Raw genomic sequence first — 12,097 nt, 5'->3', positions numbered from 1 at the left:
GCAAACATATCTACATTACAATTTATAGAATTGAGAAGATGAAGCCACAACAAGGTGAATAATCACATTCGAAAAATTGCTAAAGAAACGCTATCCTACTTGACAAAAAAAATTCATTTAACAATTAGGATTTAGCAAGGTCATTAACCACAAACCACTTCACAAGAAACAAATCCATGCTGGAAGTTCATCACTATGGATACCTCCCGCAAATGATTAGACTAATGACATATACAATACTTGAATTCTCAATGTTGTTGACCGATTCTTATTCTTCAGATATTACGAATGTAACGGATGCATCCTTCTCAAACAAGTCACCATCTAATGGGCATTGAGAGTGAATCAAATTAGATGGTTTTATTTTTTTTTTTAATAGTTTGTCCTTCCACAAAACAAAGGTCAAAAAGCTTAAAACTAAATTATCATGTTTGTTGATTAGGCTGGATTGTTAAAGAATCTTTCCATTGCAAATCATCATCATCATTAAAACCTTATCCCAAAAGGTTGGGGACCAGCTGAAAGATTCGTGTATTTCCAATTAACTTTATCCTGAGCAATAGCAATGTCTTATGTTAATGAAAATGTGTTCATGTCAACTTTTCCTATTCCCCTCTCCCACCCATCTTTACATCTTTCGCTCGCGCTTCAGAACCTTTTGTAATAGGGCTTTCCTCGAACATGTCAAAATCATCACGATTCATATTGTCCTAGAACTTTTTTAAGATTCTGTATTTTAAATTGATTTACTCGATTAAACGGTGGAACCATCGTTCCATAAAACCTATGGTTCTTATAGGGTTGTTAGTGGATTGTGTTTGAAATGGATTGGTACAATAAGAAATTTAGTAGAATCAGACCCAATTAGATCCATTATTTTTAATTTCTGCACCTAATCCAATGTAATATTTGTTGTCGTTTTGAATTTCATCTGAATCTCTAAAAATAAACTTTCTTGGTTCGGTCCTAATTCATTAATCCGAATCAATAAATTAAGAGATTAGATAAAATATAATATACATCATCATATTTAAATAAAATATATAATATAATTACATTATTTATCGAAATTGATCAGTTTGAGTTCCGGATCTGATTCGATCCATCCACAGACCATGTTCTTATAAATATAGAGAGCTTCTTTTGTTCCAACAACTTTCATATGAATTGGGGTGCTATTAATAAAAGTCGGTGTGGCAATAAAATCTATCTAAAAGGTGTACAAGGTTACGAACAAACCACGGTGGTCAAAAGACAAAGACATAATAATGATGACGACATGAGGTTGGTTATGTCCAATAAGGGGGTCCGGTCTTTACGTTTTTGTTAAATTTAATCAATTTTGATTAGTTGACTTTCTTTTGGATATAACGCTTCCAAAATTGTTCACTTTGGGTCTAGATCCTTTATGTAGCCCCACCAACCTTCAACGGTCAGTTGGCTCAACAAGTTATACCACGTGGAGTCATATGGAGATCATGGTTTTAAAATTCGGTTTTGGGTCTCGTCTCATCCAAGCCTGATATCGAGTTGTCTCGGACCAGTTTTCTTATATGTTTGAGACACTTCGCTCAAAAAATCTAAAAATTGAATGTAAGATATTAAATCTCAATCAAAAAAGTGACTTGTGAGTTGATCTCATTCAATTCTGATATCGAGTTAACTTGGACGATACATTTCGGTTTCAAACAAGTTTTAAAATCATGATGGAGATGGCATCCTTCTATACATGAAGAAAAATCGATTACGTCTTTGAAACCGACAGAGTTGGACTCTATACAAATGATAGTGGGGACAACAGAGCACTAAAAACAACAAATAAAATAAAGAGAAAATTACTTAATAGTCCTTAGTGTTTTTTTTTTATTATTAATCCTTGATTTTTAGGGGTGAGTTAAATAGTCAATTTAGGGTATGTTCGATTGTACATGAAAAATAAGGTAGAAAATTAATTTCTATGAAAAATAGAGTGGAAAATCAATTTCTATAGAAAATGATATTTTTCATGTGTTTGATTGTATTTTTTCATAGAAAATCATTTCTCACCCACATCGAAAAATCCATATCTATTTTGAATTCCCAAATTAAATTCTAATTCACCCCTTCTTCCCCACCACCACCACTACCACCATAACCACTATCACACTCAACCTTACCATCGTCAATTAACTTCTCTCTCTCCTCTTCTTCTTCTTCCCTCACCTTCGTCGCCACTGCCTATCTATATGGATCAAACATTCATTTGGTCCTAAAAAAATATAATGTAAATTTTTTTCAAAAAAAAAACAAATGTTTTTATGATTGAATTTAAGGATTTCACTAGCCATTCATTTTCCAAGTCTTATATTAGACCAAAATAAATAAATAAATAAAAATAAAAGAACACTCGTCTAAATGAAGTATGTTCTTCTAATTCCACTTTACCTAGAACCATATCTTCTATTATTGAAAGAATGCTTATATTATATAGACTTTCACTATCTCAATTCCAATTTTTTTGGATTTTCATCTTGTTCTTTCAAAATTTTCAACTAGTAATAGAATAAAATGCATTGGTAAGGTATAGTTATGATAGACAATGGAACTAGTAACCTAAATGCTTTTTTGCGGATAAGAGGTCACATCACACACACGCACACGATTTTATGGCACAATCTCTAATCACTTGTCACACCAATCCATTTCAATATTGTTAAACTTTACACGAAAAGATTAAGTGGCGGAGTTAATAAGGAGCTGGTGGGGGCTATTGTCCCCAAAGAACTTTGAGACACCCCTATATTTTTTAACTAATTACATGCCCTATTTGTCCCCTCTCCCTCATATCTTTCCCCATTTGCCCCCACACCCTCACCTCCCTCCAATTTTTGTCTCCCCTCCCTTTCAATTTTTTGTTGATGACACTGCCTCTTGACTAGATCTTCTCCTATACTAATTGGAAATGACCTAAAATATTTTCTTCAACTTCTAATAAAAAACTTTTGAATTTCTCCCTAAAACCATTCATCTTCAAGTTCTTCAACCATACAATTAACCATAGTTTGCCCCCACTACAAGAAAATTCTGGCTTTGCCCCTGAAAAGATTACTTTTATATGACATTTAAAGTCTGGAAATTTCAAATCTAAATCATCTTTATGCAAGTTTAAGAGTGTTACAATGTACTAACATTTTTTGTTTATATTTTATGAAAGTGATATATGTATATAAATAGGAATAATGATTTTTTTTTACTCCCCTGACGTGGCATGTGCATAGAATCATAAAATTTTTCCTAAAGATACACAATCGCACATATTTATCGAAACGTGTAATTGTATATCCTGAGAAAAAAACAAAAAAAAAACTATGATTCCATGCACATGCCACATCAGGAGAGTAAGGGGGAGTATGTTAGAGGGGGGAGTCTTTAAATAAATCCTCTTATAATTCAATCACCGAAGAAGATGGTTATGCAGACCTCCCTAATAGGTGGAGAGTTCCCTACTAATTGTGTTATATCTTAGGCTATATTTCCAATTGAAAAGAAATTTTTTTTTCCTTCATTTATTTGCATATGGACCACCATGCTCATTTACTGTAGGGTTATCAATGGATTGGATTCTGACCGAATTGATACTGATCCAATTGATTGGATCCATCATTTTAAGTTCAGACCCGATCTGATATGATATGTATTTGTTTGGATCCAATCCGATTCCATTCAGAAATCAATATTTTTGAATTGGTCCAAATCCAAAACAATTATGTTTAATAAATGTACATATAAAATATAGTATACATCATATATTTAAATAAAATGTAAATATACATCATTTTAATCAGATAATTTACCATATTGGATCGGATTAGATCCAAAATTTGATCATTGATATAGACTCATAGTATATGGATTAAAAATAATCAAATTTCGGATCTAATCCGATCCATTAATAGCCGGAATTTATCTTTTAAATGCAAACTGTGGACCAGCAAGTTTTTTTTTTTTTTTTTTCCTTCTATATGTTAAATGGTGTTTCTTTTTTATCCCGATATATATGGACCACAGTTCCCTTTTATACGCTTATATTAGCTACAAAATTAGGCAAAGTTTGTCCATCCACATGAACTAGATTGTACAGCTTTTTATTGCGAAGAAAATGTTCATAGTTTCTCTATGCCATATGGGTGTGTGATTAGTCAACTGTTTTTATTCTAGATAAACACCCGAAGGGGTTGAAAGCCACAGCCAACATGGGCTGTTTTTATTCCCCCCTCTTTAATTATCAATAAATCTTGTGTACAGTAGGGGTTGTCCTCTTCAATGAACTCATGTGTAATCCACCACAACGAGCCAAACATGTGCGTCCCACACTTTCCAGATATCATTCATTGCATTAATTTATAGCTTGATGTATGCTATACATCCACACACACACAGAACCATGGTTTTTAAACTCGGTATCGCATCTCGTCTCGTTCAGCTCCAATATACGTTTGAGACGTCTCGTGAGATAACTCAAAAAATTGAACTGTGGGACGTAAAACTCGGTCAAAATATGACTTTGTGAGTTGGTCTCGTTCAGTTCCAGTATTGAGTTAACTCGGCCGATACATCTCGGTCTCGGACGAGTTTAAAAACCATGCATAGAACCAATATCCAAATTTATAATTGTTAATTTGATTTTCTTAAATCCATGGTTAACAATAGGGGGGGAGTGAGGATTTTCTTTTAATGGGGGCACACTTATAGTTAATTGGAGAGGGAGGGAGCAAAAATTAGAGGGAGATGAGGGAGTGGGGGCAACAGGGTCAAACAAGGCATATCAATAGTTCAAAATACAGGATATCTCGAATTTAAGCATACTGTCAAAGATATCTAAAATGCCCAAAAAAGTTGAGTAGGGGCAATTGCCCCCAATATCTCCTTACTAGCTCCACCCCTGGTTAATGATCACTTAACCAAACATGAATACAACTAAGGAGAAGCTTGTTTCAATCCATATTGGGATTTATATATTTTAAATATTAAATCATCTTTCTCCTCAATTTCAAGTATTTTGATTATTACAAAGGAAAGTTGTCTACACATCCATTTGGTGTTATTTTTAATCATGGCATGTTTGCTACTTAGGTCTATCAATGAATCAGATCAAAGTTAATTTGGAACCAATACGATAAAGATCAAATTGGGCTTCCAACCGATACGATAAAATAATCAAATCAAACCATTGTGGGATCAATTTTTTAATCTATCCAATAACTAGTGGATCAAACCAAATCCAATTTGATTCTCTGAACTTTATATATTTAATATAATTTACATATTTCTCACAAGAGTCATGCTGGAGTAACATTAACATATACATCGTTTCACACATTGCTGACATGGAGGTGACCATAGAGCCATTGATGCTTTTCACTCTTATCTCTATGAAAAGCATCTAGGGTTTCGTACACACATTCACGTCAACAATGTGTGAAACGATGTACATTTCAATGTTACTTCAACATTTTCCTTCTCACAATTTTTTGGATATATATATATCCATGTGACGTTCGAAAACACGATCGAGTTCCACATAGTTATAGAGCATAAAATTCTAAGAACTTTAGAAGAAGAAAAACAAATTATTAGAAAAAATAATTATTTTCATCGTTGGATTTCAGTTTTAAATTTGGGAGTTCAACAGTGGTCCATTTTCAAAGTCTCATATTTAACAATAAAAAAATGATTTTTTAAAACCATTTTTAAACAATTAATTATAGAGGGTAAGACATCACTTGGACCTATGTGGCACTCCACATCAATGTTTAAAAAAATCGGATCGATGATCGAACCGAAATCTTTCTCAATTGGTTGGACCAGGGTTCAATATAGATGAAAAGAAAATTAGAAAGTAATATTTAAGATATTTGATGAAGAATGAATAAAAAGTTCTAAAAATAATTCTTGCAAATCTTCACCTTGATCTTCAAATTATTCCCAAGTCTCAATCTACAACTACACAATAGGAGAAAAAGGAGAGATTAAACAATTCAGGCAAACAAAAATTCTGAACTTAAAATCATTAATCAACAGAAATAAAAGAAATTATTTTGAATTTTTCTTCGAAGGTTAAACTTTAAACCTTTTCTTCTTGAATAATGATGAATGTACGTCGTTTTGAGTAGGCAGCTTATGTGGCAAGGGCATAAAACCGTAGATCTTTTTCTTGTGTATCCCAAAGAAAAAAAATCTATAGTTTTGTGCCCTTACCACGTCAGCCGTGTACCCAAAACCGGGTGCATTTCTTCTTTAGTTTGTTATTCAATTATTCTTTAAAACCCTAATTAAATAATGGGTCTTGTCAATGAGTGCCCAAAGGTCATACGTTAAAATGCAATAAATACACTTAGGAAATTAAGTTTTGTATCGAAAATGCCCTTTAAAAAATTCTTTTTTACCAAAATACCTTCATATTCTAATTTTCAAAGTGTATTTATTGCTCTTTTGACGTTTGTCCTAAGGCACACACTAACAAAATCCTTAGATAAAAATTTTATTCTTTAAAATGACAAAACCCTAATAAATTTAGATTTTTTCAAAGAGTTGTGTTCCTATTGTCTATGTGACACGTTTTGGTTAGAGAATAATCATATTGAACTGTTGCACGGCTACTTCAAAATATTACTAGAGTGTCCCACATACACATTGTACTCGTATTCGATTTGAGTCTTTTTTTAAATATTTATATCTTTAAGAATTACCAGGCTACAAGTTTGGCCTTTTGGGCTTCTTTTTAGTACTTCTATTTTTTAAGTTTCAAACTAACCACTCTTGAGAAACGACGGTTTTTTGCTGTAAAATCGAAAATAATAAAAAATCGACAATTTTTCTTAAAATCCAGGTTCATGTAAAACCAGATCGATTAATTTGAATATGACTTTCTATAAACCTTTGTTCAACCTTGGGAGGGAAAATGGATTCCAACTCCTTGAAAATGATTTTCCCATCTCCTAATGTTATTATCTTACAATTACTTCAAACATCATATAGTTTTAAATTTGACAACTTGCAAATCTAACCCGACGAATTCATTCTTCCATGATTTTCATTTTTCTCAAAGAATTTGTATTCTCTTGACGCGAAACTTGGTCAAGTCGACTTGAAAATTCGAATTTGAGTCAACTAAGCCGTAAAACTCATTTGAACCAAGTTGGTTTCGGGACTTGACCGAGTTAGATGATTATATTTAATTTAATAACATAAAATATCAATATTATTTATATATATAAAAATATATATATTACTTGACTAATCCGAAGTTGACTTGACTTGATGGACATTCACTGAATCTATCAAGAAACTATACTAATACCCTCATCTTGATCTTGTACATCTTGATCTTGTACATCTTGCCAAAATCCCTTTATTTGTTCCTCCAAAACCTTTTTCTCCACAAGCCGTAATGTGGGACAGAGTTTGCTATTTATAATTGTTATTTTTAATTTCTGAAACGTATTTTATCATACATTATTCAAAAATAAGGGTTACAGTTTTTAAATAATTGCAATTTAATGTGTTTTTTTTTTTTTTTTTTTACACATTAATGGAACAATGAAACTCTTTTAAACATGAACTGCAGGAAAAACACCTCCATAAAGTAACAATTGTGACAGAACGGTCCCCTTTTAGATTCCTTAAGGCGGCCCAAGGGTTGGCCTACACCTCTAAAGGCAACTGTCTTCGCAATAAACACTTTTTTGTGCATGCAATTTTCAAATTCTTGATTTTTTTTTATATCTGTAAATCTATTTTTAATGAGATCAATAATTCTGTACGAAAGAGGGAGGGGAGAATTACTTGAAGGACTCTCATAGAAGGGTTTCTTTTCAAATGTTACCTAGGTTTTGCATGGTAGCTTAATAGTACATTTAGTGAAGTTTTCTTTTTTAATGGTCCATGTTGCTGTCGAACTCACCACTTTTTTATTTACTATCGAGTTCACCATTTTTTATTATTTTCTAACTCGATGTTTTTTTTATTTAGTGTCAAGTTCACAATTTTTACTATTAAACTCACCATTATTTACTGTCTAGTTCACCACTTTGTATTTACGGTCGAACTAGTTTACCACTTTGTAATTACTTGAAGGACCCTCATAGAACGGTTTCTTTCTAAATATTACCTAAGTTTTGCACGGTAGCTTAATAGGACATTTAGTAAACTTTTCTTTCTTAATGGTCCCTCGTTGCTGGCGAACTCACCACTTTTCTATTTACTGTTGAGTTCACCATTTTTTTATTATTGTCTAACTCGATGTTTTGTTTTTTTTTTTTTTTAAGGTCAAGTTCACAATTTTTACTATGAAACTCACCACTATTTACTGTCTAGTTCACCACTTTGTATTTACGGTCGAACGAGTCCACTACTTTGTAATTACTTGAAGGACCCTCATAGAACGGTTTCTTTCTAAATATTACCTAAGTTTTGCACGATAGCTTAATAGGATATTTAGTAAATTTTTCTTTCTTAATGGTCCCTCGTTGCTGGCGAACTCACCACTTTTTTATTTACTGTGGAGTTCACCATTTTTTTATTATTGTCTAACTCGATGGTTTTTTTATTTAGTGTCGACTTCACAATTTTTACTGTCAAACTCACCACTATTTACTGTCTAGTTCAGCACTTTGTGTTTACGATCGAACTAGTTCAACACTTTGTAATTACTTGAAGGACCATCATAGAAAGGTTTCTTTCTAAATATTACCTAAGTTTTGCATGGTAGCATAATAGGACATTTAGTAAACTTTTCTTTCTTAATGGTCCCTCGTTGCTGGTGAACTCACCAATTTATTGTTGAGTTCACCATTTTTTATTATTGTCTAACTCGACGATTTTTTTATTTAGTGTCGAGTTAACAATTTTTACTATCAAACTCACCACTATTTACTGTCTAGTTCACCACTTTGAATTTACGGTTGAACTAGTTCACCACTTTGTAATTACTTGAAAGACCCTCATAGATGGGTTTCTTTCTAAATATTACTTAAGTTTTGCACGGTAGCCTAATAGGACATTTAGTAAACTTTTCTTTCTTAATGGTCCCTTGTTGCTGGCGTACTCACCACTTTTCTATTTACTGTCGAGTTCACCATTTTTTTATTATTGTCTAACTCGATGTTTTTTTTTTTTTTTTAGGGTCAAGTTCACAATTTTTACTATTAAACTCACCACTATTTACTGTCTAGTTCACCACTTTGTATTTATAGTCAAACTAGTTTACCACTTTGTAATTACTTGAAGGACCCTCATAGAACGGTTTCTTTCTAAATATTACCTAAGTTTTGCACGGTAGCATAATAGGACATTTAATGAACTTTTTTTTCTTAATGGTCCCTCGTTGCTAGTGAACTCACCACTTTTTTATTTACTGTCGAGTTCACCATTTTTGTTATTGTCTTACTCGATGTTTTTTTTTATTTAGTGTCGAGTTCACAATTTTTACTGTCGAACTCACCACTATTTACTGTCTAGTTCACCACTTTGTATTTACGGCCGAACTAGTTCACCACTTTGTAATTACTTGAAGGACCCTCATAGAAGGGTTTATTTCTAAATATTACCTAAGTTTTGCACGGTAACATAATAGGACATTTAGTAAACTTTTCTTTCTTAATGGTCCCTCGTTACTTGTGAACTCAACACTTTTTTATTTACTGTCAAGTTCACCATTTTTTATTATTGTCTAACTCGATGTTACTTTTATTAAGTGTCAAGTTCACAATTTTTACTGTCTAGTTCACCACTTTGTATTTACAGTCAAACTAGTTCACCACTTTGTAATTACTTGAAGGACCCTCATAGAAGGGTTCTTTCTAAATATTGCCTAAGTTTTGCACTGTAGCTTAATAGGACATTTAGTAAACTTTTCTTTCTTAATGGTCCCTCGTTGCTGGAGAACTCACCACTTTTTTTATTTACTGTCGAGTTGACCATTTTTTATTATTGTCTAACTCGATGTTTTTTTTTTTTTTAAGTAGTGTCGAATTCATAATTTTTACTGTCAAACTCACCACTATTCACTGTCTAGTTCACCACTTTGTATTTACAGTCAAACAAGTTCAACACTTTCTAATTACTTAAAGGACCCTCATAGAAGGGTTTCTTTCTAAATATTACTTAAGTTTTGCATGGTAGCTTAATAGGACATTTAGTAAACTTTTCTTTTTTAATGGTCCCTCGTTGCTGGTGAACCCACCACTTTTTATTTACTGTCGGGTTCACCATTTTTTATTATTGTCTAACTTGATGCTTTTTTTATTTAATGTCGAATTCACAATTTTTACTATCAAACTCACCACTATTTACTGTCTAGTTCACCACTTTGTAATTACTTGAAGGACCCTCATAGAAGGGTTTCTTTCTAAATATTACCTAAGTTTTGCACAGTAGCTTAGTAGGACATTTAGTAAACTTTTCTTTTTTAATGGTCCCTCGTTGCTAGCAAACTCACCACTTTTTTCTTTACTGTCAAGTCCACCATTTTTTGTTATTGTCTAACTCGACATTGTTTTATTTAGTGTCGAGTTCATAATTTTTACTGTCAAACTCACCAGTATTTACTGTCTAGTTCACCACTTTGTATTTATGGTCGAACTAGTTCACTACTTTGTAATTACTTGAAAGACCCTCATTGAAGGGTTTCTTTCTAAATATTACCTAAGTTTTGCACGGTAGCTTAATAGGACATTTAGTAAACTTTTCTTTCTTAATGGTCCCTCGTTGCTGGTGAACTCACCACTTTTTTATTTACTGTTGAGTTCACCATTTTTTATTATTGTCTTACTCGACATTTATTTATTTAGTGTCGAGTTCACAATTTTTACTGTCAAACTCACCACTATTTACTGTTTAGTTCACCACTTTGTATTTACGGTCGAACTAGGCACCGGTAAAACCCACTCATTTTAAATTTTTGAGTTTCCCTTACAAAAATACAAAGAAATATCGACTAAAAACTTCAGATAACAACTTGTTTAGATGATTTCATCCCAAAAGAACCATTCTTGAATGATTTTCATCCAAAACCTAAGAAAAAATCGTAGTTATTTTGCTTACATCTTCAAAATGTTAGAAAAAAATCATTGAAAATGACTTTTTTTTTCTTTCTTAAATCATTTCCGATGGAATGGAGTCTCTAAAAACTTGAAAAGGGGGGATTACTTAAAGGACTCTCACAGAAGGGTTTCTTTCTAAATATTCCCTAAGTTTTGCACGGTAGCTTGATAAGACATTTAATAAACTTTTTCCTTTCTTAATGGCCCCTCGTTACTAGTGAACTCACCATTTTTTTATTTATTGTCAAGTTCACCACTTTTTATTATTGTCTAACTCAGCACTATTTACTGTCCAATTCAACATTTTGTATTTACGGTTGAACTGGACACTAGTAAAACCCACCCATTTTAAATTTATAAGTTTCTCTGACGAAAATACAAGGAAAGATCAACTAAAAACTTAAGATAAGGACTTGTTTAAATGATTTCGACCCAAAATAGCCATTCTTGATTGATTTTCATCTAAAAACTAAGAAAAGAAACCCTAATTTTTTTTACTTACATCTTCAAAATGTTAGGAAAAATTCCTTGAAAATGGTTTTTTCTTCTTTCTTAAATCCTTTCCAATGGAATGAAGTCTCTGAAACTTGATTGAGATTTCAAAAATCCAATTTTTGGATGAAAACAATGAGTTCGAACAGTTAGGACATTCAATCATGAAAAATGTGGGAGTTGAGTTCCAAGAACCATTTGGAAAGAAAATGTTTACTAAATATTTTGCCAAGTAACTACTGAAAACTTAAAGACTATTTAGAAAGAAGTCCCGCTGCAAGTAATTTTCCCTTTTTTGGTGTGTGGCGTGGGTGGGTGGGTGCCCACTCTCAATAAATTCTCATTGAGAAATGTGAATGATGGAGCATGAAAGTGTTTCAAATCGCATAGTAATTAATTTCATTTTTTTAAGTGGATTATACACAATCACTACAGGGTCCAACTTTCTATAAACCTTTGTTACATATGTATATATAAGTGATCCCCCCCCCCCCCCCCCCAAAAGAAAGGGGACACGAGCCGCC

Source organism: Akebia trifoliata, chromosome 1 (genome assembly GCF_017979445.1).
Source record: "Akebia trifoliata isolate Shusen 1 chromosome 1, ASM1797944v1, whole genome shotgun sequence".
Taxonomy (NCBI): Eukaryota; Viridiplantae; Streptophyta; class Magnoliopsida; order Ranunculales; family Lardizabalaceae; genus Akebia; species Akebia trifoliata.
Note: the sequence above shows the minus strand (reverse complement) of the source record.